A 25,884-nucleotide genomic window follows, 5' to 3' on the forward strand; every position below is an offset into this window, starting at 1 on the left:
GATTTACTCCACCTGTTCGGGCTGCAATTAACAGCAACCAATGCACACAATGTACATGCTCTGCTTCCTTCCGGTGTCCCACTGAGCAGCCAGTGCTCCTGTGCTGCCACTTCAACCCTTCCCACTTTGGTTATCCCTCTTACCCCCCAGCAGCCCTAATGCACTCCCTGCGCAGCTGTAGGCAGCACTCCACGTCAGCTACCCCTGACTCTGCTGGTCTCATCATGTTAGTCCGCAGCGAAAGTTAGCAGACGCCACACCCCAGCCTTCTACAGCATAATCCTGGGACCCATCGCAGGTAATATCATTTCAGATTTCTGCTGCACTCTCCTTAGCTATCCCATAACAAACACTTGTGCAATCTGACTATCTAGCTGGCCCCATGTTCTCCCGCTCTGGATTTCAAAACTGGGGAAAAGGCATCCTATGTGTTGCAAGAAGTGTGGCCTGGAATAGGCCGATGATATCCATCTCTACACAGAGTGCCCAAAGATACAACAGCATTGGCAAGACATCAGTAGGAGCATGAGTCAGATGCCCGAGTAGACATTAGGGTAAGCCTTGGGTTAATCGTTTTTTGGGAAAGTAGATGAATCTGTAAATTGAAAACAATGAAAATGAAGCTGGTGTTCTATTTTATCCTGTTGACGAGGAGGGAGATCTGCAGGAAATGGGTATGAAAAGTTCCTCCTACTAAATCTGAGTGACTACATTTAGCGATCTATACGTTAAATATCATGTATTTTGAGGGCGTTGATTATATGGAAGGGAGAATGTGGCAGAAGGGTAGACTCAAAATCCAATGATTACAAAAGATCTAGAACATGGAAACCCAGTTTACTGGGTCACTTTGAAAAAAGGTCAGTAGCATCTTCCACAGCTTTAAACCTCTGGTACCAAACACAAGTACAGGACAGCATCAGAGGGGCTGTTGTTTTGCAGCTGAAGGTAACAAATGGTGAATAAGAACAATAATTTAAAAAAACTATATGGAACAGCATGCTGGAGAAGGTGAGCTCTCTTGGTGTCACCCAGAGGACCCTACCAGAGATCAGAAAACGCTGGTATGACTTGAGATCCAACACAAAGGAGAGGCTAATTGCACAGGTAGTGGACCTCCAAACAAACCCTCCCACTCCCATGCAGTTACTGATTGAGAGGACAGTGGAACCAGCCTGGGTCAGTCAACTCCCCTTAACTTAAATAATGTAACATAATGTTTGTAATTCCTCAAGTAAAACAGCACATCAAACAAAACTCATTTTCGATGCTTGCTTTACCATGACAACGCGTCATGGGAGTTACAGTACACCAAAGTTGCATGCTGTACTGTGTGCTGATGACTACACTACACATGTTTTTACATCAAAAACATGGCACAAACGCATGAAGCACAGTTACAACAATACTATGTACAAACACTAACCATTTATTTAACTAACTATAAAGAATGTATTTCCACAGATTACACTCAGGATGTGTCAGAACCAAGAGAGGCTGAAGAAGCTACCGACACACATGTGGAAATGGAGAGGAGCACAATAGCAACTGCCATGCATATTCCTCAAACTATCAGGAGAGCAACCATTGCCCCACTACCAGAATTTGTGGATGTGATGTGGGACAATCCCAAAGCAGAAACAGAACTGCAGTACACACAGACACCATAGAGTCAAATGAGCAATAATCCACAATGACAAGTTGTCAAACGGCTTGGCAGATAGTCCTAAGAGTTTTAGTAGGCATCTGCATAGCATGCCAAGGTCAATATAGTAACTGCAGAAACGGCAAGACCGTTGGATTGCTGCCATGGAGAAGGAGCAACGTCTGCAAAGATACAGGTATGGGTAGTGCATGGCATGCTTTGATGCCTTCACTCCTTCAATTAATTAATTGGCAGAAGCCACTACCACTCTTGCAAGGAGATCTGCAAAGTTAAATTAAGCAGTGTTGGGCAGGATGTTGCACTTGGGCTATTACAAGTGGTCACAGCCCTTTAAAACATACAGGCATACAACATGCCTGTCACCAATATTCTTCCACCACCTGTGAGTGAAAACGGCTCTAGCATCTGTGCCACATCTATGCAAGAGGGATGCTGTACCAGTAGTACATGTTGAAAACCCTTCTGGATCTGACATATCCTTTTTTTCATAGACCACTGTTGATGAGAAGGGAACCAACCCCAGAGGTCAGAAAAAGTGAATCCACTGACTACTGAGAGTCCTAAGTCTATTTTATTTTGTTTATTATTACATACTTTTTTGCTTTGTTGTAAAAGTGTTACATCTGCAATTGATTCAGTTGATTTAGGAGATAACAATTATAATTACAACCTGAATAAAAGGTGATCTTTCAGTTATACACCATGCAATACCATCATGTGTGATGTCAATTCTGTTGATGTTATAATCATTCTTATCTCAAATATAGTTGTTTTTGATATATGTGCATCATACACAACCCTCCTCTGCACGTGTCTCATCCTGCTGCACATGTAGTGGTGGTAATTCCTCATCTGTGTTGAATTCAGGCTCTGTGGTGTTGTTGTGCAGACCCTTCCTCATGGCCATATTGTGTTGAATGGCACAAGTGGCGATAATCTTACAATACTACTCAGGTGTGTAAAGTAGTGCTTCACCAGTTTTGTGGAGGCAGTGGGATCTGTACTTCAGTATATGAAAAGTCTGTTCTATGAAGGACCATGTTGCCTTATGTGGTCTGTTGTACTGCCTTTCACTTCTAGTTCTTGGAGTTGAGTAAGGTGTGAGCATTCACAGACGCAAGCATATGCACTGTCTCCTTAAACAGCATGAGAAGGAATAACCATTAGGGCACATTACACAAACTGTTCTGGGCAATGTAAGCAAATACAAATTATACCCCCCTGAACTAAGCACACGCGAACCCCGTAAAAACATCAAGCATGAGCGAGCCACAAAAGCAAATACGAATCGAACCCCCCGAATAAAGGGCACACAAACCCCGTAAAAACGACGCGTATGAGCGAGCTACAAAAGCAAATACGAATTGAACCCCACCTAAACGAAGCACACATGAACCCATAAAAACAGCACAAGGATGGTGCAAAAGACTCGCACAACACCACAAAACATATCTCCTGTGTACAAACCATTGGAAATTAATGTCCTGGCCAGATCCAAACAGGCAAACAGAGGGCCTAACTCAGACCCACCCCTTATAACACACCAACCAAAAAGTCAAACTAAGCCCCACCCACAAATGGGGGTCCCCATAAGGATAGTGTATTGTAAACATACACTGAAGCAAAATTAACAGAGAAACAATTAAACAGACATAGATAACAGTTTGAGATTTGATAAACGTGATTTATTATCAAAACCCAGCGTGATTGCTGATAACAATGAATGAATTAACTAATACAAATTAACAAAGCCCCGAAAGGAAGGGAAGGGAGGAAGTGCTCAGGGAGGTGAAAGAGAGTAAGGAGTGTTACAGATAGTATAAAAAGGAAAACATCCAAATTCAATGACAGTGCAAATCAATTATAATACAAATGCCAAAAAATAAGGCAAAATTCAAAACATAGTCAATACATCATATTCAACGGTCACAGCTGATTGCTTAATGGATCGGGGGTGTGCCGGAATCTCAAGAGAAGAAAAGTCGACGTTTCGACCCCTATTGGTAGGCTAGTTAAAGTCCTTAAGCGGGGTCTTCATCAGGACATCATACTGAGGAGGGGGAGGGGGGGGGGGCGCAGATCTGTGTGAGGAATAATTAGATTTTAGTATACAATGAGGACGACAATTGTTCATCCTATCTATTAGAGAGAAAATAAAATAAATTTACCATGGGGTACGGCCCAGCTGGGCTCTGTACAGGGTATGGCCGCCACACCAGGAAGTAGTGGTCAGTCCAACGAAGAGGGAACCTCAACTACAGAGGAGATAAACATAACTATAAGAAGATCGGCTACTCTAATAAATAAATAAAGAATAAAATACTTCTGTCATTAGGGGTAGTACCCAGAATCATTAGGTGAAGTAGGGAGTGTTGGATTTCACAGCGGGACAAAAGTAGTCCTGATAATTGCCCACAAGTCCTGTGCTCCTGCCTATGAACCAGGTCTACGTTTGATGCATAGGAGACAAAATATAGCGCTGCTTCAGTATTCTACTGGAGTGGTAACCAAAAATGGTAGGCGCTACAGGTATGCAGCCAAAAGATTCTCGTGGTTAAATAAGTTGAGTGACTAATACTCACTAGAATGCGAGGCGTGGGGCCTCAATGAGACTTTAATCAAACTCCGTCATAATAGAAGAGCAGAGTAGTAACGAAATGGAGGCGGGATGCACCTCCGGCGCACGCGTATATATTCTGAAAATAAATGATTTGTATCGTTTTAAAAAAACAATTACAATTATTTTAAAAAACAATTAGCGAGTCGCGTGCATTACCTGACACTAATAGTAGCATTTACTCACATAAAAAGTGAAGCGGGCAGCGCTGTTTAAAAAGCGTGCTTTTGGCTCCAGTGCTTGCGTGTAAATCCTAAGAGACAAGGGCACAGTTGTGTCAATAAGGTAACAGAAGGTCACTAATTACGGCATTATTGGTAACTAAATGGGCAGTTACTCACAGTACGTTTTTATCAGACTCCGTCATGCATAGAGGAGCAGGAAAAGATCAAACACACACTGTGAATTAGAGCGGGGTTTTAACTCCGGCGCTCGCGTGTGAATTCTGAAAACAAAGGATACATTTGTATCATTTAGGATTAGACAACAAGCGAGTCGCGTATGTTGCCGACAATAACGGCGGAAATTACTCACATCTGAATGAAACAAGTAACGCTGTTGGGATTAGCATGCTGGGGCCTCCGGCGCTTGCGTGTGAATCCTGAAAGCAAGGACACGGTTGTAACAATTTGGTAAAAACCACTATTTGGTCAAAGCTGTCATTGAAAGGACGGTTACTCACAGCAAGGCTAGCAGCGTAGTCTGCATCGATGTGCTCACGAACTCCGCAGTGACTAGAACGCGGAGTTTGGGGAGTGGCCAAAGTAGAAAATGCATCATGGAAATAGAGGAGTTACTTACTAGATAGGTGTGCCTAACCGGATTGAATTGGAATCGTGCCAGGAAACGGGGTTTTTTTTGTGTGATGAAACATATTATAAAATAGCTTACAGATGCGCTCAAAAGATACTGGCGCATCCCTCACATTAGAGGAGAAACCCAATTTAAAAAAAAAAAAAAAAAAAAAAAAAAACAAGTATTACAGTAACTTTTTGTTAAAGGGAGAAAAAGGATTAGCTGGTGTATCTCTCTCGCAGGAGGATAAAACCAGACAAACAGTAAGACAAAGAGCAATGAGTATGAGGATAATAAACATTCAACTACATATATGTGACTCTCAATGAAGGAGGTCAAGGTGTACAACATTTACAATAATGTTCTGAACAGTCATCTTAGAAAGAAAAAACAAAGGCAGTCCAAGTGAACAACAGCCAAGGGTGTGTTAACGTTGTCCTAATGCTGCTAACTGTGCTAGACTGCTGTCCTGTTCATTTAGGCCATTATTAATGGAGTCCAGAAGGGACATCCATTTTGACTCACGTGTATTTAATATTGCTGGGAAATTTCCTCCTCTTCTCCCTAAGGTAACTTTCTCAATCACAAGCCAACGTAGGTCTGTGACTGAGTGTCCTGCTGTCAACCAATGATCAACCAAAGGGGCCCCTGTTACCTTACATCTTATTCTACTGCAGTGGGATGAAATCCTTGACTTGATTTTTTGTTGGGTCAGATGTGAGTAATTTCCGCCGTTATTGTCGGCAACATACGCGACTCGCTTGTTGTCTAATCCTAAATGATACAAATGTATCCTTTGTTTTCAGAATTCACACGCGAGCGCCGGAGTTAAAACCCCGCTCTAATTCACAGTGTGTGTTTGATCTTTTCCTGCTCCTCTATGCATGACGGAGTCTGATAAAAACGTACTGTGAGTAACTGCCCATTTAGTTACCAATAATGCCGTAATTAGTGACCTTCTGTTACCTTATTGACACAACTGTGCCCTTGTCTCTTAGGATTTACACGCAAGCACTGGAGCCAAAAGCACGCTTTTTAAACAGCGCTGCCCGCTTCACTTTTTATGTGAGTAAATGCTACTATTAGTGTCAGGTAATGCACGCGACTCGCTAATTGTTTTTTAAAATAATTGTAATTGTTTTTTTAAAACGATACAAATCATTTATTTTCAGAATATATACGCGTGCGCCGGAGGTGCATCCCGCCTCCATTTCGTTACTACTCTGCTCTTCTATTATGACGGAGTTTGATTAAAGTCTCATTGAGGCCCCACGCCTCGCATTCTAGTGAGTATTAGTCACTCAACTTATTTAACCACGAGAATCTTTTGGCTGCATACCTGTAGCGCCTACCATTTTTGGTTACCACTCCAGTAGAATACTGAAGCAGCGCTATATTTTGTCTCCTATGCATCAAACGTAGACCTGGTTCATAGGCAGGAGCACAGGACTTGTGGGCAATTATCAGGACTACTTTTGTCCCGCTGTGAAATCCAACACTCCCTACTTCACCTAATGATTCTGGGTACTACCCCTAATGACAGAAGTATTTTATTCTTTATTTATTTATTAGAGTAGCCGATCTTCTTATAGTTATGTTTATCTCCTCTGTAGTTGAGGTTCCCTCTTCGTTGGACTGACCACTACTTCCTGGTGTGGCGGCCATACCCTGTACAGAGCCCAGCTGGGCCGTACCCCATGGTAAATTTATTTTATTTTCTCTCTAATAGATAGGATGAACAATTGTCGTCCTCATTGTATACTAAAATCTAATTATTCCTCACACAGATCTGCGCCCCCCCCCTCCCCCTCCTCAGTATGATGTCCTGATGAAGACCCCGCTTAAGGACTTTAACTAGCCTACCAATAGGGGTCGAAACGTCGACTTTTCTTCTCTTGAGATTCCGGCACACCCCCGATCCATTAAGCAATCAGCTGTGACCGTTGAATATGATGTATTGACTATGTTTTGAATTTTGCCTTATTTTTTGGCATTTGTATTATAATTGATTTGCACTGTCATTGAATTTGGATGTTTTCCTTTTTATACTATCTGTAACACTCCTTACTCTCTTTCACCTCCCTGAGCACTTCCTCCCTTCCCTTCCTTTCGGGGCTTTGTTAATTTGTATTAGTTAATTCATTCATTGTTATCAGCAATCACGCTGGGTTTTGATAATAAATCACGTTTATCAAATCTCAAACTGTTATCTATGTCTGTTTAATTGTTTCTCTGTTAATTTTGCTTCAGTGTATGTTTACAATACACTATCCTTACGGGGACCCCCCTTTTATATATACTACATAACGCCCAGGTCCCCGTGACTGCATGGGTCCAACCCCCTTTTATGTAACACCACCCACAAATGGACCAATAAAAAGGTCCCACACACACAGACCATGATCCTTTGCAACAGACCCATTTAGCTACAGAGACTGACAACACACCAACAACTGCACACATCCACCTTCACACATACCCCCAATCACATTCAGACCCACACCACCCCATTCACATCCATACCCACACATCCACATCCATACACACCCTCACCCCCATCACATTCACCCCACACCATGTCAGCACAGAAGAATCCAAAGTTCACAATGGAGGAGATGGAGATCCTTGTAGATGAAGTCATCAGAGTCGAGCCACAGCTGTTTGGTGCATTGGTCAGACGGACCAGGATAGCTGAGAAAACACGCATGTGGGAGAAGATTGTCAATAAGGTGAATGCAGTTGCACCCATCCCACGCACCAGGAGGGATTGCCAGGCCAGGTGGTACGATCTGCGGAAGATGGCGAAGAGGTAGATGGCGACGACTACCTACAGAGCCAAGGTACTGGAGGTGGTGGTCCCCGCAGACCAGTACAGTTCCATCCCTGGGAGGAGAAGGTCATGGCCCTGCTACCACTGGTGGGAGTACATGGCATTGAAGGAGTCGTAGCGCCTGGAGAGTATACAAACAACTCATGTAACATGGGGGTAATGGCATCTACACTCCAAGTTCAAAAAATTCCCTCAACAAGCGCCAAGCGCCAGCTGCCCATAACTACAGGCAAAAACAACGCAAATGCCACTAACATGTGTATGCCCAATTGACAAACCAAGGCCATGCCATGTCCCATGCTACAGATCAATTACTCATATTGTGATCATGCAAAACAATCGAATTAGTCCTATCATTATCTTTATGTCCCTTTCACCTTCGGGAGATTATAGAGCCCCGTATTTGGTAAGTCCGATTTCGCTCCAGACACTCTGCATTGATTACTCATATATAGGATCATGCAGAACAATCGAATTAGTCCTATCATTATGTTTATGTCCCTTTGACATTCGGGAGATTATTGAGCCCCGCATTTGGCAAGTCCCATTTCTCTCCTGACGCACTGCACCACGTTATCAAATACGCGGAGCCCCACATGGTTTCTTTTAGCATTGCGATTGGTCGCTGATATATATTTTACCATCGACGTAACTTGGCGCAAATCGATAACGATTCCGCTATTCCGGACCACAAGGCGTGAAGTAGCCGCGCAGATGCGATACAGATTGATACCCCAGGTACGTTTAACCCTATAATTACCGACTTGATAAACTCTTTGACCGCATAAAGAAACCCCCCCCTTTTCTCGTTGGGACTTGTAATAGGCCTTCCCATTGAAACCGTTTACCCTAATATGTCTTACTGACAATTATTGACTTCTAACTATTCTGAGATTATGCACAACTATCTACTACCACTCTATCGTTGAGTTGACAGATAGTATATTTCTATGAAATCGCATCTCTATAGTTCACTTTTTCTGGTAAATAAAGTGAAACTAAATAATTTTAAATTGCATTTAGCGGCATTAAATCACGTTAAGAGAGCTTTTTTTCAAACTTGAAGCTGTTTATTTGGATAGCTTTGATTATTAATCAATTGTTTGGTGTTTACCCGTGCCATTGTTTTGGAGGAAAATAGATAACTTTGTGCCCTTCTATCTTTGTTATAGCACAGTGAGGCTTAGCTTTGAGAAACTGCGCGGCAACATTACCCACTTATTCTTTATATCAGATGATTGTTACTTTATGGAAAAAACATATCACTAGCATATTTAATTGTTAACTAGAATATCCCGTGACTATACGATTTATGCTTTTTGTTAATTTAGTAATGGGAAATTAGTGCCTTTCAATTCTTTTTCCAGATTGCCAGTATTCTTATGTCTGAATGAGAGTATTATCTCTTTTAAACCAATACGATACAACCCTCATAACGATTTTCAGCTGGTACTCTCACTGAAAGGAACATCAATTTCCTTTAGGTATGTACCATGAGTTTTCTATCCCTTGTCGAATTTAAACTCTGAGCTTTATGCAGGTTACCTAACCCTAGGCCATTATTATCTATAGATTGTGGTCTTTGGACGAGAACACTATCAACATCCTGTTTAAGGTGTGTCCATCCATACATTAGAAACTGGTAAATATATCTCTTTCGTTGACTAATTTTTTCCTTCCCCTTTCATTAAAAATACTCGGGCCATGTTGCTATAGTCTTCCAGATGCTTTACTATCTATGTAGATATTCGATCTAATAAAGGTTTATTTTAAAATGGAATAACTAGGACAGATATCTCCATGCCCTTGTCTAACATATAAAACAACTACGCCTGAGACTGTAATGCTGTTGCAATTAACTAATATCCTAAATGTATCGATTTTCTCACTACAGCACTACAAAGAATTCAGGAATATCCTTTTTACAAATAGAAATCTTCTCCATTTCCTTATTCCTTCTTTGAAAATAATACGATTTGGCAACTCGTAACCTTTAAAGATCTCAGTAAGTAAGCAATTCAGATACAGATGAGTTATGTATTGCCCTCTGTCTTATTATTAATGTTTAATCATGACCTACCCCCATACATTTTTGCTGATCATCCTCCAGGGGAATTATTTTTGAGTAATAAGGGTCCCCTTTGTAACTGTATAGTTCTCGTCTTTTTATATAGTCCACATTTCTGGTTACTATAGCTTAGATAAATGAGCACAGAAACTTACCACGATGTGTTGTATTTATTAACACAATGCATTTATCTATAAATGGGCTCTGACCAATACTACTATGTCAATATATGTATGAGAACTTTTTTATGGTGTTTTGATATCTGTTGGTTAAAATATAACAGTATTTGCAATAGGTATATTAGTACATATGTTTTGTTGTTCTTTTTTATACAATGTATGATGTATTTATTTGTTTTTAATACATTTTTGCCCACATGCATCAAGCATTTTTGGAGTCGCAAACGGTGCGATTCCTTAAAATAGGCCGTTTGCGATTCTAAAAATGCTTTTTGGAATGCATCATTATTTTTTTATGAAAATCGCTATTATTGCGACTTTCCAGAATGCGATTGCATTTAAGGAATCGCAAATTTGCGATTCCTTAAATGCAATGCATCATTCTGAAAACAAATTGCGAATACAATGTTTGCAAGTGCAAATTACCACGAGGTTGAACCTCGTGGTAATTTGCGAAAAATGTTTAAAATGTTCTAATTTACATTTTAAACAATGTCATGTTACAGACACACATGTCCTTAGGACATGTGTGTGTGAAACATCCATTTAAAAATACATTTCAGGGGTGCAGGGGGGGTCATTTGGACCCCCCCCCCTGCACCCATGGAATGCATCAACATTTGCGAATTCAAAATTGCGAATTCGCAATTTCCATTGATTCCTATGGGCCCTTTGGCCCGTAGGAATCAATGGGAATAGCGAATTCACAATTTAGAATTCGCATAATATTTGCGATTCGGTAAAAATTGCGATTTTTACCGAATCGGAAATATTTAGCACTTTCAATGATGCATCCCGTTTTGCGAATCCATATTTGCGATTCGGTAAAAATCGCAAATTTGGAAACGCAAAACGGGAGTTTGATGCATGTGGGTGTAAGTCTATCACTACTTAGGTAACTGTGTGGCTTGTCCTGAAGTAGGCGCTGCTCACCAAAACGTGCGTCGAGATTTACTTACTTATGTGCCACGAATATTTTCCATGTATTCTTGTTTTTTAACTGCATATTATTTTTATATTGTGGTTGTTCTTGCTTGTGTCTATTTACTCATAGCTCTTTGAACTATTTTTATCACATTTTTGTCTTATTGAAACTACTGTGTCCTTGTTAATGAACTTTTGATGCATATGCCAATAAACCTTGTTTTTAACCTCATTTCAAATATGGTAATTTGCCCATGTAACATTTACTTGTCAAACAATTTGTCTGCCTAGGTTGTTGTTTACCTATACCATGCTACAGAAAGCACAGACCCAAGAATAGATGTCCAGTATTCTGGGAGGGTGGGTGTCACGAAATGCATAGTGGGACCTCAAATCAGACCCAATTGCATGTGTGACCGCAGGGAGGGGGGGCAAAGGGGGCTCTGGTCCCATTGTCCCAGGTGGCAGCACCCTCCATTGGGTGGGAAGGGTGCAAGGGGGTTGCCGAGAAGTGTGCAATTTAGAGAGGAGGAGGGTGCAAGGAGGAGGGTGAGAAGGGTGCAAGGCAGAGGGCAAGAAGGGTACAAGGCAGAGGGTGAGAAGGGTGCAAGGCAGAGGGCCAGAAGGGTGCAAGACAGAGGGGAGGGTGGGGGCGAGGCAGAGGGGAGGAGCGTGCAAGGCAGAGGGCCAGAAGGGTGCAAGGCAGAGGGCCAGAAGGGTGCAAGACAGAGGGGAGAAGGGTGCGAGGGGGAGGGTGAAAAGGGTGCAAGGGGGAGGGTAAGAAGGGTGCAAGGGGGATGGTGATGAAGCTACAAATGTGCCCAACCCTATAATCATCTCTGTGGATGTCCATGTCCAATTGCACTCATCCCATATGGCCCAGGTACACACCCATGCACCATGTTTAATGCACATGGATTGTGAATGTACTGACAAGATAGCTGACACTGGGCCCTGGTGTAGGCAGCACAAGGCCCTTCTGTGACCAGTGCAAACACAAACACCAGGACAACAAGGTCAGATATCTTAGGCAGGAACTCACAACCACTGCCATGGCAGCATGCTAAATGGGGGGACAGCCACACCACGAGGTAGGCACAGTGCCAACTCAGACTCCAACTGCCAGCAAGGCCTGTCACACACACCCCTTATACAAACATACCCTCCTGGGACAGGCAATGGAGTGCCTCACTGTCACAATGGTCATGTAACACAACAAAACCAATTCAGATCTGATAAAGCATTCAAGCAACAAACGCATGGTGCACATTCACAAGCCCCTTGTGCTTCTTTCAGGCCGCCGTTGCATCACCTTTGTGACACAGCGGCGGCACAAAAGAGGCGCCATGGTGCTGGGACTTTACAAGGTGACGCATCTGGGAGATGTGTCACGTTCTAAAGCCCTGTGCCACTAGTAGGTGTTCTTGCACGGGGGAGGAGGGGGAGGGGGCGTTAAGGCATAGCCATGCCTCCCAAAAGTGGCTACGTTAAATCTACAAGATTTCACTCTGTCACTTTTAAGCACATGCTGCGCCAAAACTCTGTGCATGACTGATGCAGGTGTAAGGATTGAAGCAACATTGTACAGATAGGGCCCCACAGACCATTGCTGAAGATATCTTGCGCTGGTGACGCAACTCCAGCAATGCTCCTACTTATAGAGCACAGATGTGTGACGCAGCTGTACCATTTTTCCATCATGGTGTTCCACAATGTGAATGCGTCGCATCTGTGCTGGCATAGCTGTGGTGCACAATGACTGGGGAATCCCTGCTGATATGCACGGCTGTGCCAGTTATTGTAAATATGCCCCCGCATGTCAATGACTCAGGAGCACATATCAATCGGACCCCACAACATACCCATCCACAAGTGAACATTGAGGACAATGCAAAGCATGGACAACTACCAGGTGGAACTGTGCCAACAAAAATGTGTATTACAAATGGATGTTGCATTAAATGGCATTAACATTGTCTGTCTCTCACACCCACAGGGCAACGTGCGGAATCAAACCCCAATGATGGGGAAGATGATTCGCAGTCCCAGGCTCTGCAGGACCCTCATCCCACCGACAGCGACACCTCTCACTACTCCATGGATGACCCCCACCGACCTGGCTCCTCTGGTTCCCCAAAACCTGCAGCACCTGGATCAGGGACACCTGCGTCAACTGCCACAACCATTCCTGCCACATCCCAGCAGAAAGCTCGGAGCCCTGCCCACACTCAAGAACTGAGCCAGTCTGATAATGAGGGACAAGGTTCGGCGGGCACCCATGAGGGGGCAGACAACACAACCACTGCCATCACTCAGGGGTCCCGTTGAGCCAATGTGCCCACAACAGTAGGTTTGGCTCGTGTGGGCAGGGGTGGTGGGAGTGGCAGCAGGCGGAGGAGAGAACCTGACCAGCCAGATGCAGGTCCCGGTATGTCTGAGCTCCGCAACATCATGGAGGCATACCAGCGGGACACCAGGGAGTACAGCCAGGTAGTGGGTGCCCTCACAGAGATAGAAAACCTGCAGGGCGAGCACCACGCCAGTCAACAACAACACCAAGGACGGATGGAGGCAAGACTGGCTGAGCTCCTGGCAGTGCAAAGGGACATAAGCCATTTAGCAGCGTCCCATGCATCATCAAGGCCTGCATATGATGATCCTCCAAGGAAGGTGGGTCGTCCACGGAAGACACAGTGAGAGGCAGCGGGCCATGCACTTCTCCCAGGTCACCTGGTCTGGCCCCTGGAGTTTGTGTGCAACAGCATCACCTCATTGACTGTCCTACTCTCCCACATGGACTTGCTGGTTGCAAACTGACCAATGATGCAAAGCACTGTGGTCTGGACTCTGTTGACTCAAACTGCAAGGCATCACATCTCCCTCTGTGAACTTTGGATTCCCCCGTTTTTGTACAGTACTCATCACTAACTCACGGTTCCCGCACAAGAACGATAAATAAACAAAACCAACACAAGTGAAATTGATGTTGCTGTCATTTACCATGATTCAACAACATACGTGTGGGGATATGTCAAAGTATGCCACAGTGTGGAACACATTCAAGCCATCCATACACTGGGATATGAGTCTGGTCGAGGACACACATGGGTCACAATGTATCATCAACGACATACATGGATCGCTATACTCACCTGTGATGGTTTCAATCAGCTGAGGGGGGGGGGGGGGCTTGCCATACTGCTCTGACAGACAGTTTTGGAAGAGTTTAATGAAGGTGTAGAGGTCATGTGTTATGTGGAGGTGCCCAGGGAGGGAGTACCGGGTCTGTTTGTTGATGTGGGGGAACTATCTCCCGCATGCAGTTGTACTGTGGATGTGATGAATGGTGCCCAGGGCAAGGTTGGCTGGACGGAGTTGGGGCAATGGGGTTTTTAATGAGAGACGTCCATGTTCATCTTCGGGCTGGGGTTGTGGAGTGCCTCCTGAGTGTGGCTGAGGAGTATGAAGGTGATCCTGCTATTGAGAGTGAGCCTATTGTAGGTATCGCAGGTGGACGGTCATGTGGCTGTGGCAGGGGATGTTGAGGATGAGGAGTGCTGATGCACCTTGAAGGTGCACAAGTCCTCCTGGAGTCTGGCTGTTGTTCCTGCATAGAGGGCTTTGCTGAAGTTGAACCGGCTGGTGTCGCAGACCTGGGTGACTGTTTGTCTTGACTAGGAGTGGATCTATCTGATGAACATTTGCAGCATGCGGAAGGACTTGAAGCATGAGGAAGAGATGGTGTTGAGTTGCATGGTTATTGTGAGCGAGGAGTGTACGATGAGCACCTGCTTGTGTGTGTGGCCAATGTGTGCCTGTGCGCTGCCCAGGACGCTGTGACACAAGGAGTTGTCCCAGCCATAAGGGGACATTCCTCAGATGATGAGCTCAGTCTTGTCCAAGTCCAGCCTCATATGGCTGATGTTCATCCATTTGTCAATGCACCTCATGCCTGCTTGAAGGTTTGATATGGGAGTGGCTGGGTCTTTGGTGAGGGTGAGGAGCAGCTGGGTGTCAATGGCAGAGGACATGATGATGAAGTTGTGTGCGCATGTGATGTTGGAGAGGGGGGTCTTGGAGACAATGTAGAAGGGGGGAGGCGGACTCCCTGGGCCTTGCTGGTGAGGTACTTGGTGATTTTATCCTGGGCCTTCCTCTGGATCCCAGTGTTAGAGATGTATGATCTGACAGTGTGGTAGCACATGGTGTAGAATGCCGTTGAGAGGTCGATGGGGTAAGGGTGGTGGTCTCACCATTGTTGATCAGAGTCCAAGATGTTGTTGGTGGTGACAATGAGGGCTGTTGCAGTGGGGAGATTACTGTGGAAGATGGTCTGGGGCGGGTTGCCTGAAGATGTTTGCTTGGAGGTAGATGGTCAGTTGCTCATTGACTGTCTTCTTGATGACATTTGCCGGATAGGGAAGCAGGGTAATGTTCGAGGAAAGCCTGCGGTACTGCCGTCCGTCCTTAAAGAAGTGCCTGGGTTCCTGCATGCCTCCAGTTCCCATGGAAAGTGGCAAACTCAAAGGAGACATTCATGACGTGCCGGAGGTGGGCTTGAAGGATGGTGTATGCTGTGATTGAGATGTTGTGTGGGAAGGGTCCGGATGGAGAGCCGGAGTGGGTGGTGTACATGAGCCGGGTGGTGTCTTTCCTGCTGACGGGAGTCCAGGACCTGAGGGGGGTATGTCCTGTGGAAAATAACGCTGTCTGCTCTGTGTGGCGAGGCTGTCATGTACGTCCATGAGCTTGCAGTGGTAGTAAGTTGCAAGGGATCCCCTTGGCATTGCAAGGGTTGGATGTCTTTTTGATGTAGCGCTGGGGTCAGATAGTTCACTCACAATGCAAATGAGGTCATTCATGTTGTGTGTGTAGGTACCTAGGCCATACCTGAAGGTTGTCCTCCTGTCCATGTTGATGATATGGTGATGTCTGTGTGTTGTGGATTTCAGGGTTGAAAGGTAATTGATGGTTGTTTATTTGACAAGGTTTGCACATGAGTCTGGCTAGACCTGTATGAGTCCAGTAGGTCTGCCTTGTCCCGGGTGGCTAAACTGTTGTGCTTCACAGGAAAGTGTGCCAATGTGGCAAGAGTGTTGGATCAGTCGCTGATCCAGTGTGTGTGGTTGCATGGTGTGGTGGTGTCGTTGGTTGGAGTGTCCTGTGTGAAGGTGTCACACAGCTCGTTTGTGTTGACGTAAGTCAAGCTTTTTTGGTGGATCTGTAGCAAAGTGTGGTGCAGTGTGTTGTTTTTTGGACAACTGGATGCAAATGCTGATGTACCAATGCAGGATTATGCTGTGGTTGTCCTCCAACCAGGAATTGCTGTCTCCCTGACCCAAGTACTCTGTCTAGGTGAGGGCCTGCGTGCTGATGTAGTCGTCCAATATCTGAGGACCAATCAGTAAGGCCGTTTCCCAGCTCTGTGGTCTCAGATTTTTCCAAAATTCATGGGAAGCCTCTCTGCTCGTATTGCAGATGTAGAAATCTGGTTCTCCTACTGACCCCTTGCCTGCCAAGCTATGCAACATCCTTGCTAAGAGTCCCAATCACCATTTAAGCGCCATCTAGAACCTTTCCCTCAAATTGGGCTCTAATCCAGATGTGTGGAAAGACATGTTCCTTCTGCCCATCTTAAGGAAAGCCAACGCAGATCATGAATCTCCTTGCAATCTTAGACCTAACTCTCTTTTACCAGCTCCGGTCAACATTTAAGTAAAAATTTCCTAGCAGCAACTGATGGCCTTTGTTGAAGATATTAGCCACCTTCACGACCCCCAATCCAGCTTCCATCCCGGATATAGTACGGAGTCAGCCCTCATTGAAATGGCAGACTCTATACGCTGTGAGGTCGACGGATGTTCCAAGGTGGTGTTGATGCTGTTAGACTTGTCTACAGCCTTTGACACGTTGCCCATCCCATTCTTATGAAACGCCTTAAGACCATAGGCGTGGGGGGCTCAGAGCTGAGCTGGATATCGTCCTTACTATCTGACTGCACACAGCAGGTCCGGACCAATCCATTCATCTCCACAGTCAAACCACTGATGTGGGGCATGCCGCTGGTCTCTGCTTTGAGCCCTCTGATTTTTAATATTTACTTAACCCCGCTGGCTGCATCGATTGCCATGTCTGAAGTCAAAATCATATCATATGCTGATGCTCTTCCACTTCTATTCACCTTAAATGCTGTGTGTGCCGCTAATTTTGACCCACTATAAAATAGTCTCTAGAATATTGCGGCCTGGATGTACCACAATTTCTTAGAACTTAATACAGTTAACACAAGATCCTATTTTTGTAACCAACCTTCTCCCCTCTCTTCCAATCTGTGGTGGCCAGAGGAACTGGCCATTGCTCCGGCACACAAGGACTTGGTCAGGAATCTGTGAGTTAGGTGGGACAATCAACAATCCCTTGCCACACAGGTACAAGAGGCGGGTGCCGCTTGTTTTGGCAAGATTAAATTCATCAAGAGAATTATTCACTATCTGCACAATGTAACCTGGAAAACAGTGTTTGAAGCACTGATTTCCTCCTGTTTACACTACGTGAAAGGCTCATACATAGGTTTCACATTAGGCTTGCTCTGTATACTGCAGACGGGCCAAAACACTGCTGCCTGCCTGGTATGTGGAGTCTCACTTTGACAACATATCTCCCAGTATCTTGACTACTCCATTGCCTGCCCATGGCGACACAAACAGAATTCAAGGCGCTTACACTCGCCTTCCGGGCAGGACAAGGCCGTGGTCCGGTCTACCTTAGGAGGAGACATCGTCCATATTGTCAATCACAATCTCTAAGTTCCAATGACAAGCACTTGCTCATTAGTCCTTGCTTTGCAAAACCTAGATCAGGAGGTGAAACCATTCACGTAGGAACCACCCAATGTTGGAATAAGCTACCTCTTCCGCTGCGTCTGATTCAGTCGGAATGTGAGTCTCGCTAAGCCCTTAGGACCTGGATATTTAGCCTGCTGATTAGTAGCTCCTCTGTATGCTGCCTCATTTTCGGCACACTACAGCGCTGGGACAACCCGTTGCCTTAGATGTGCGCTCAATACATGACTATTATTATAATTGTAGATGGCTTAGCAGAATTGTGGGTGTAGGTCTGGTGATCTGTAGATGATAGTTAGCCTGAGGGTGGTCAGGGGGTTGGTGTGAAACAAGTGTAAATGTTTCACAATGCTGAGTGTGTGTATTGGTGTTGTATGTGACTCTGAGGGGGTACTTCAGAAAGAATTGCAATTCATCGTCCTGGACTGGTGCTGTGGTCCCTGTGGGTGATTTTTTATCCATTTGTGATGGCAATGTTGATGTAGTGTGCTGAGGATGCATTCAACCAGGTAACTGTAATGAAGGCGATGTGTGGGGCCGTTGTGTTGATGAGGTGACAGAGTCCAATGGCGTGCTGGTGGATGTAGCGGGTGTGCAGTAGGAGGCACATGACCTGGTTGTACAGACATGGTTTGTTACGTGGGGCAGCGCGTTGTTGGCAGTAGGAGTTGCATACACAGCCTGCAACGCTGTAATGGGTACGCTTAGGGGTTTCCTGATAGCAGGTGGATGATTGTGAGTTCACTGTTTGGAGGACGGCTGGAGCATGAGTCTGTTGTGTTACATATTTCATGGAAGGACCAGAAGGTCTTGCACTGTGCACGTTGCAGGCGCTGACGGTTCTGCCTTTGGCACTGAGGTTTATTTTGACAGGACAAGGGAAACCCGAAAGGAATAACACTAGGGTCCTTGGGCAGTAATCTATTGGGTACACAGACAAAATATCGAGTTTTAAATTTCGATATACAATTTAAATATCGATGGGACATAATATAGAAGGTAAGTAATATCGACAGTCTTAATATCGATATTAGTATGATATTAGTAATATCGAAGTTTTAAATATCGATGTCAATAATATCGAAATAAATAATTTCGATGTTACTAATATCAATTTTTAAATACATTTTGTGTATATTATATTTATTTATTATGTTTTATTATTTATTTTTAATGTAATTTAATTAAATATTGTCTTTTAGTACTGTAGCGGGTTGTGGGTTTATAGGGGAATAGGGTGGGAAGTAATTTAATTATGTTAAATTAATTATTAATTAGAAGGAATTATTAATTAATTAATTGAGAATTCATTTTTAATTAATTTTAATTAATTGATTAATTGATAAATATGTTCTGTAGCGGGTTATGGGTTTATAGGGGAATAGGGTGGGAAGTAATTTAATAATAATTAATTAATTAATATATGTTTGTAAATATTTGTAATTAATAATTAATTGGTAATTAATTAATATTAATTAGTAAATTAATTTTTATAATTTTGTACATATTTTTAATTATTAATTAGTTGGTAATTAATTAATATTAATTAGTTAATTACATTAATTAGAGTAATATTTTTTTATATATAGTTTTTTGTTATTCTTAATTAATTAATTGGGAAAAAATAATAATAATTATTACATTAAATTAATTACAGCTAATGTGCTAATATATTTACTTTATTGTTATTGTTAATTAATAAATAATTGGTAATTAAATAATATTAATTAATTTTGGGTAAAGGAGTATTTTTAGGGTTCAGGGTCAGTTTTGGGTTTTTGAGTAAAGGGGTATTTTTAGGGTTCAGGGTCAGTTTTGGGTTTGTGGGTAAAGGGGGATTTTTAGGGTTCAGGGTCAGTTTTCAGTTCTTGGGTAAAGGGGTATTTTTAGGGTTCAGGGTCAGTTTTCAGTTTTTGGGTAAAGGGGTATTTTTAGGGTTCAGGGTCAGTTTTCAGTTTTTGGGTAAAGGGGTATTTTTAGGGTTCAGGGTCAGTTTTCAGTTCTTGGGTAAAGGGGTATTTTTTGGGTTCAGGGTCAGTTTTCAGTTCTTGGGTAAAGGGGTATTTTTTGGGTTCAGGGTCAGTTTTCAGTTTTTGGGTAAAGGGGTATTTTTAGGGTTCAGGGTCAGTTTTGGGTTTTTGGGGTACAGGGATATTTTTAGGGTTCAGGGTCAGTTTTGGGTTTTTGGGGTACAGGCGTACAGGGTAAAAATAAAATAAATTTAAATTAAATCAATTAAATGAAATTAAAAAAAATAAAAGTACAATAAATTATTAAGTGTTTAATTTATTTTAAATGTATATGTATTAGTTTAAAAATTTTTATTATGTTTTAATATTTTTATTTAATATTTGTAAAATTATATGTATTTTAAAATTATTTTTACATTATTATTAATACATTTAAAAAAACGATATTTTTAATTTCGATATTTTTGTACTACGATATTAATTTTTCGATATTTTTGTACTTACCTTTATGAAGATATGACTCCGATATTTGTGATTTCGATATTTTTGTGCCGATATTTTTGTATGTAGATATTATGTCTGTCGATATTATGTCAGACATTCATCTATTGTACAGAACAGGGGACCCTAGTAATTAAGGATCACACGAATAATAGACATATACTAGATAGTATATATGACCTCTGTCCAGTCGGATAGGTATTTATTTTTCAATTTTTTGTTTAGTTCATATATTTAACATTTATACAAAAGTGGGCACAGCATGTGACCCACAGGGGACAAGACAAAACAAGTGACAGAAAATTATGTAAAAGCGCACAAAGCGGTCTGTACTATTGTTCAGTTTTACAGACTAGGATTCATTTATAGCAACCCATTGTTTTACACATTTCGTGAGTTCAAACAAACATATGGTGCAGTAAGGTCGACGACGTTTCGATGCAGACAGAAAATACATGCATCATCATCAGGACAAAAACCAATGTGTCATGTTTGTCTTGAGAGTATTTCAACAGTGACAAAGCCTCTATGGCAATTTACATAATGTTAAATACACGTTAGAAAGAAGGAAAAAATTGGGGGGAAGAAACATGAACAAAAGAGTATTCATTAGAAATGACTAGGCATGAATGCATTTTATATTTTCAGTTTCCACAAACAACCAGCGCGGACTTATTGGTGCTGTTGTGGAGTTTACAGTGACCTAGTGAAGATTAACGACTGTTTGAAGATGTACTTCGTGAATTCTGGCACATGCTTGTGACCATGAGACAGGGAGAGAGTGATGGCTTGTAGTGTATTCAATATTTTAAAAAAATCCGACGCAGTGAAAAAGACATGTGCTTTAGCCCGTGAGTTTGTTGGTTTAAAAATTACGGCGCAGTGTTTTGTTTGGCATACTGGACTGTGTTTTAGAGCTAGTGAGGGGAGGTGGAAGTGCCCGCTTGCAATGGCATGTGGTGTAAAAATGTATAGTAAGACGGCGCATTGAACTATTAAATACCTCATGTCGGCTTAATCAGATTCCTTTTTTGTATATTTGGAACATCTGCATAAATATGCATCTGTTGGGAACCGAAATCTAACCGTTAGGTTTACTCTACGTTTATACGAGTGCAAGAAGTGCTTGTGGCTACAGAACTATATACTCACAATAACTTCGCCGGCATAGAGAAATTTTCGGGGAACTGGGGGAGAGAGACAAGGGATAATCAGCCGGGGAATATACGGGATGAGTTGGAATACCAAGCGCCTTAGCAGGACTTACTTAAAGTATTGAATCGAGGTACGTTGTTGTGGCGGTCAGGTTCTCGATCTTTGGGAATTCTGGGGAGGTAATGGACATGAATAAGCTAAGGGTTTAAGGGAGAAGGCGCTGGGGAGGGGGTAGCGGCAAGCAGTACTCACATGGTAGTCTTGCTTGATAGCAGGACGGTGGGGATCTGGTGGTTATCGCTGCCGGAGAGTGGGAGGGACCTAGTATTTAATCATTCATAATAGAAAGGGGACTTGGCAGGGTGGTTCCGTAACGGAGGCGGCCATCTTAGAGTGGTAATTGTGAAACACCCAAGGTGAAATGGAGTGCTCGGTGAAAGTTTAGTGACATATATTGATATACATATAATTGGACATGCGTTTAAAAATCATCTATACTGTGTAACAGTTAGGTTGAACTGATGGAGAGGAACCTTTGTAAATCATTTTTCATAACAAAGAGGTCCAATCCTCAACTCTATTGAGCCCCTTTCGTATACTGTCTGTTCTCAGGATCCAGTGCAGCTCTTCCTTGTTCAAAATTTGCGAAATGTCTGCTCCTCGAGGGGGAGCTTTGACCTGTGTGATCACAGTCCATGTAAAGTCATTCTCCGTGTGCCCCTTTTCAATGAAATGTTCTACCAGGGGTGCATTTGCAGTTTGGCAACGGATTCTACTTCTGTGTTGTCCCATCCGCAGCTTGATCTTCTGGCTTGTCTGTCCTATATATATCAACATACATGGACAAAAAATTGCGTACACTACATTGTGGGAATTACAGTTTGTAAAGTGATGTCTCTCATATTTGACTGTGCCATAGGAGAAAGTTTTGCCTTCAATAGTTGAATCGAAAGAGACACATTGACCACATTTGGCATGACCCTTAAGAGTTGGCAGGTTCCACATATCATTTAGAGTACTTCTTGTGTCAGGTTGAGGAAGTGAGGCACAAACCAGGTGATCTTTTATATTTTTAGCTCTTTTGAAAGCAAACATTGGTCGTTCCAAGTTAAGGATACCGGCATTTAGAACTGGCCAATGTTTTAGAACACTTTTCTTAATAGCATTAGATGCAGGAGAAAATGTGGTCACACAAGTAATTCTTTCCTGGTTACTCTTAATGCGGGGTTCTAGTAGTGTCTCCCTAGGGCAGTACCATGCTCTTTTTAGTGAACGGCGTACCAATTTCAGTGGGTAGCCTCGCTGTCTCAGTTTGAGGCTCAGTGTTTTTGCTTCTGCAAAATAGTCCTGTTTGTAGTAGCAATTCCTCCGTATACGTAGGAACTGTGAATAGGGCAATGAATCTTTGAGGGCACGGGGGTGATGACTGGTGTAATTTAGTAAGGTGTTTCTTTCTGTGGGCTTATGGTGGAGACTTGTTATTAGTCGTCCTTCGGAGTGTTTTATTTCAATGTCCAGAAAAGGCAAAGATTCTTTGCTAGTGGTCATGGTGTATTTTAACCCTCCGCTGTTGTTGTTAAGCCAGTGTGTGAATTGGTTTAGAGGGGTCTCTGAGTCTGTCCAAATCATAAAGATGTCATCAATATACCTCTTCCACAGGGCAATGCCACTGTGGAAAGGGTTTGATGCATCCAGGATCGTACGATTCTCAAGGTGGTCCATATACAGAATAGCCAGGTTGGGGGCAAAAATAGCCCCCATAGATGTTCCACGGACTTGCCCGTAAAATTGTCCTTCAAAGAGAAAGACATTTTTGGTTAGGCATATCTCCAAGAGCTGAAGAATAAAGTTGGATGGAACATTGTGAGGCCTGGGGCGTGTGTCTAGAATAGTCGCGATCACGCGGAGGGACTCAAATTGAGGTATATTAGTATAAAGTGATTCCACATCCAGCGTACACATGGTGCTGGATGTGGGATCAAATGGATGTTCCTCAATGAGGTTGATCATTGACATGGTGTCCCAGATATAGCATGTGGTCATGGGGACAAAAGGCTTAATAAAAATGATCAATATAGTGTCCTAATGGTTCCAGGATGGAGCCACATCCAGAAACTATAGGCCGTCCTGGAGGTTGTTCGGAGTTCTTGTGGATCTTTGGGAGGCAGTATATTACCGGAATTCTGGGTGCTTTTGTGTTGAGGAACTCGAATTCTTTTTTGGATAAGAAACCAGCTTCTAAGCCTTCATTGGTGACTTCAGATATTAATTTCTGGATTTCAACAGTGGGGTTACGTGGCAATTTGCAATAGTGCTCATGATTGCCGAGTTGGCGCAAGATTTCTTGTTTATATTGCTCAACTTCCTGAATTACAATACCTCCACCCTTATCAGCCGGTTTGATAACTAACATTTGGTTGTTCTTAAGAGTGGAGATGGCATTCTTCTCTTGGATAGTAATATTATAGGGGATAAAGGATCTCTTGTTTTCCAATAGAGTCAGATCATTAAGAACTAATTTCTCAAAAGTGAGAATTTCAGATGGGACCATAGCGCCAGTAGGTGAAAACTTCGATGGAGGTTTAAATGGAGTGTTGGTGGATTTCTGAGGGCAAGTATCCCAACTCATCCCGTATATTCCCCGGCTGATTATCCCTTGTCTCTCTCCCCCAGTTCCTCGAAAATTTCTCTATGCCGGCGAAGTTATTGTGAGTATATAGTTCTGTAGCCACGAGCACTTCTTGCACTCGTATAAACGTAGAGTAAACCTAACGGTTAGATTTCGGTTCCCAACAGATGCATATTTATGCAGATATTCCAAATATACAAAAAAGGAATCTGATTAAGCCGACATGAGGTATTTAATAGTTCAATGCGCCGTCTTACTATTAATTTTTACACCACATGCCATTGCAAGCGGGCACTTCCACCTCCCCTCACTAGCTCTAAAACACAGTCCAGTATGCCAAACAAAACACTGCGCCGTAATTTTTAAACCAACAAACTCACGGGCTAAAGCACATGTCTTTTTCACTGCGTCGGATTTTTTTAAAATATTGAATACACTACAAGCCATCACTCTCTCCCTGTCTCATGGTCACAAGCATGTGCCAGAATTCACGAAGTACATCTTCAAACAGTCGTTAATCTTCACTAGGTCACTGTAAACTCCACAACAGCACCAATAAGTCCGCGCTGGTTGTTTGTGGAAACTGAAAATATAAAATGCATTCATGCCTAGTCATTTCTAATGAATACTCTTTTGTTCATGTTTCTTCCCCCCAATTTTTTCCTTCTTTCTAACGTGTATTTAACATTATGTAAATTGCCATAGAGGCTTTGTCACTGTTGAAATACTCTCAAGACAAACATGACACATTGGTTTTTGTCCTGATGATGATGCATGTATTTTCTGTCTGCATCGAAACGTCGTCGACCTTACTGCACCATATGTTTGTTTGAACTCACGAAATGTGTAAAACAATGGGTTGCTATAAATGAATCCTAGTCTGTAAAACTGAACAATAGTACAGACCGCTTTGTGCGCTTTTACATAATTTTCTGTCACTTGTTTTGTCTTGTCCCCTGTGGGTCACAGGCTGTGCCCACTTTTGTATAAAGGTTATATATATGAACTAAACAAAAAATTGAAAAATAAATACCAGTCCGGCTGGACAGAGGTCATATATACTATCTAGTATATGTCTATTATTCGTGTGATCCTTAATTACTAGGGTCCCCTGTTCTGTACAATATATTTGGCACTGAGGTGGCACAAGTGGCACTGACAAGCTGCTGCCTGTATTAACAATGGGTGGAGGGAGGGAGGAGCATTTGGGAGGCGTGTGTGTTGCAGAATCAGGGAACTCAGTGGTGCGGTGCCGCAGGGGAGGCAGCAGCAGGAATTAGTGAACACATGACGGCGGAAGGGGTGAGACACCATGCTAAAACTAGCACACAAAGACAAGGAGGTTTGAAAGGCACAATGTAACAGGTGTATGGAAAGGAAGGAGTGTCTGGTTTCTCATGGGTCATGGAACGAAAATGGATTAACAATCACCTTAAATGACAGGCACAGGATCAGGCACCAAAAGGCCAAGCTGCGCACAGGACACACAGCGTCAGCAGGTGTTGCCTGCCCGTTGTGGGTAGCAAGCTGCAACAATACATACACAACCATATACTTCATGCACAAGATGGATCATTACCTATGATAAAATGCATGCATGTTGCCCCAGTACACATACTCCCATATGCACAATCTTTGTCAATTATGCCATAGATGACGCATGAAAACTGGCAAGAGATCTGCGGTGACAGTAATGGTGCACATTGTA

Source organism: Lissotriton vulgaris, chromosome 7 (genome assembly GCF_964263255.1).
Source record: "Lissotriton vulgaris chromosome 7, aLisVul1.2, whole genome shotgun sequence".
Classification (NCBI taxonomy): Eukaryota; Metazoa; Chordata; class Amphibia; order Caudata; family Salamandridae; genus Lissotriton; species Lissotriton vulgaris.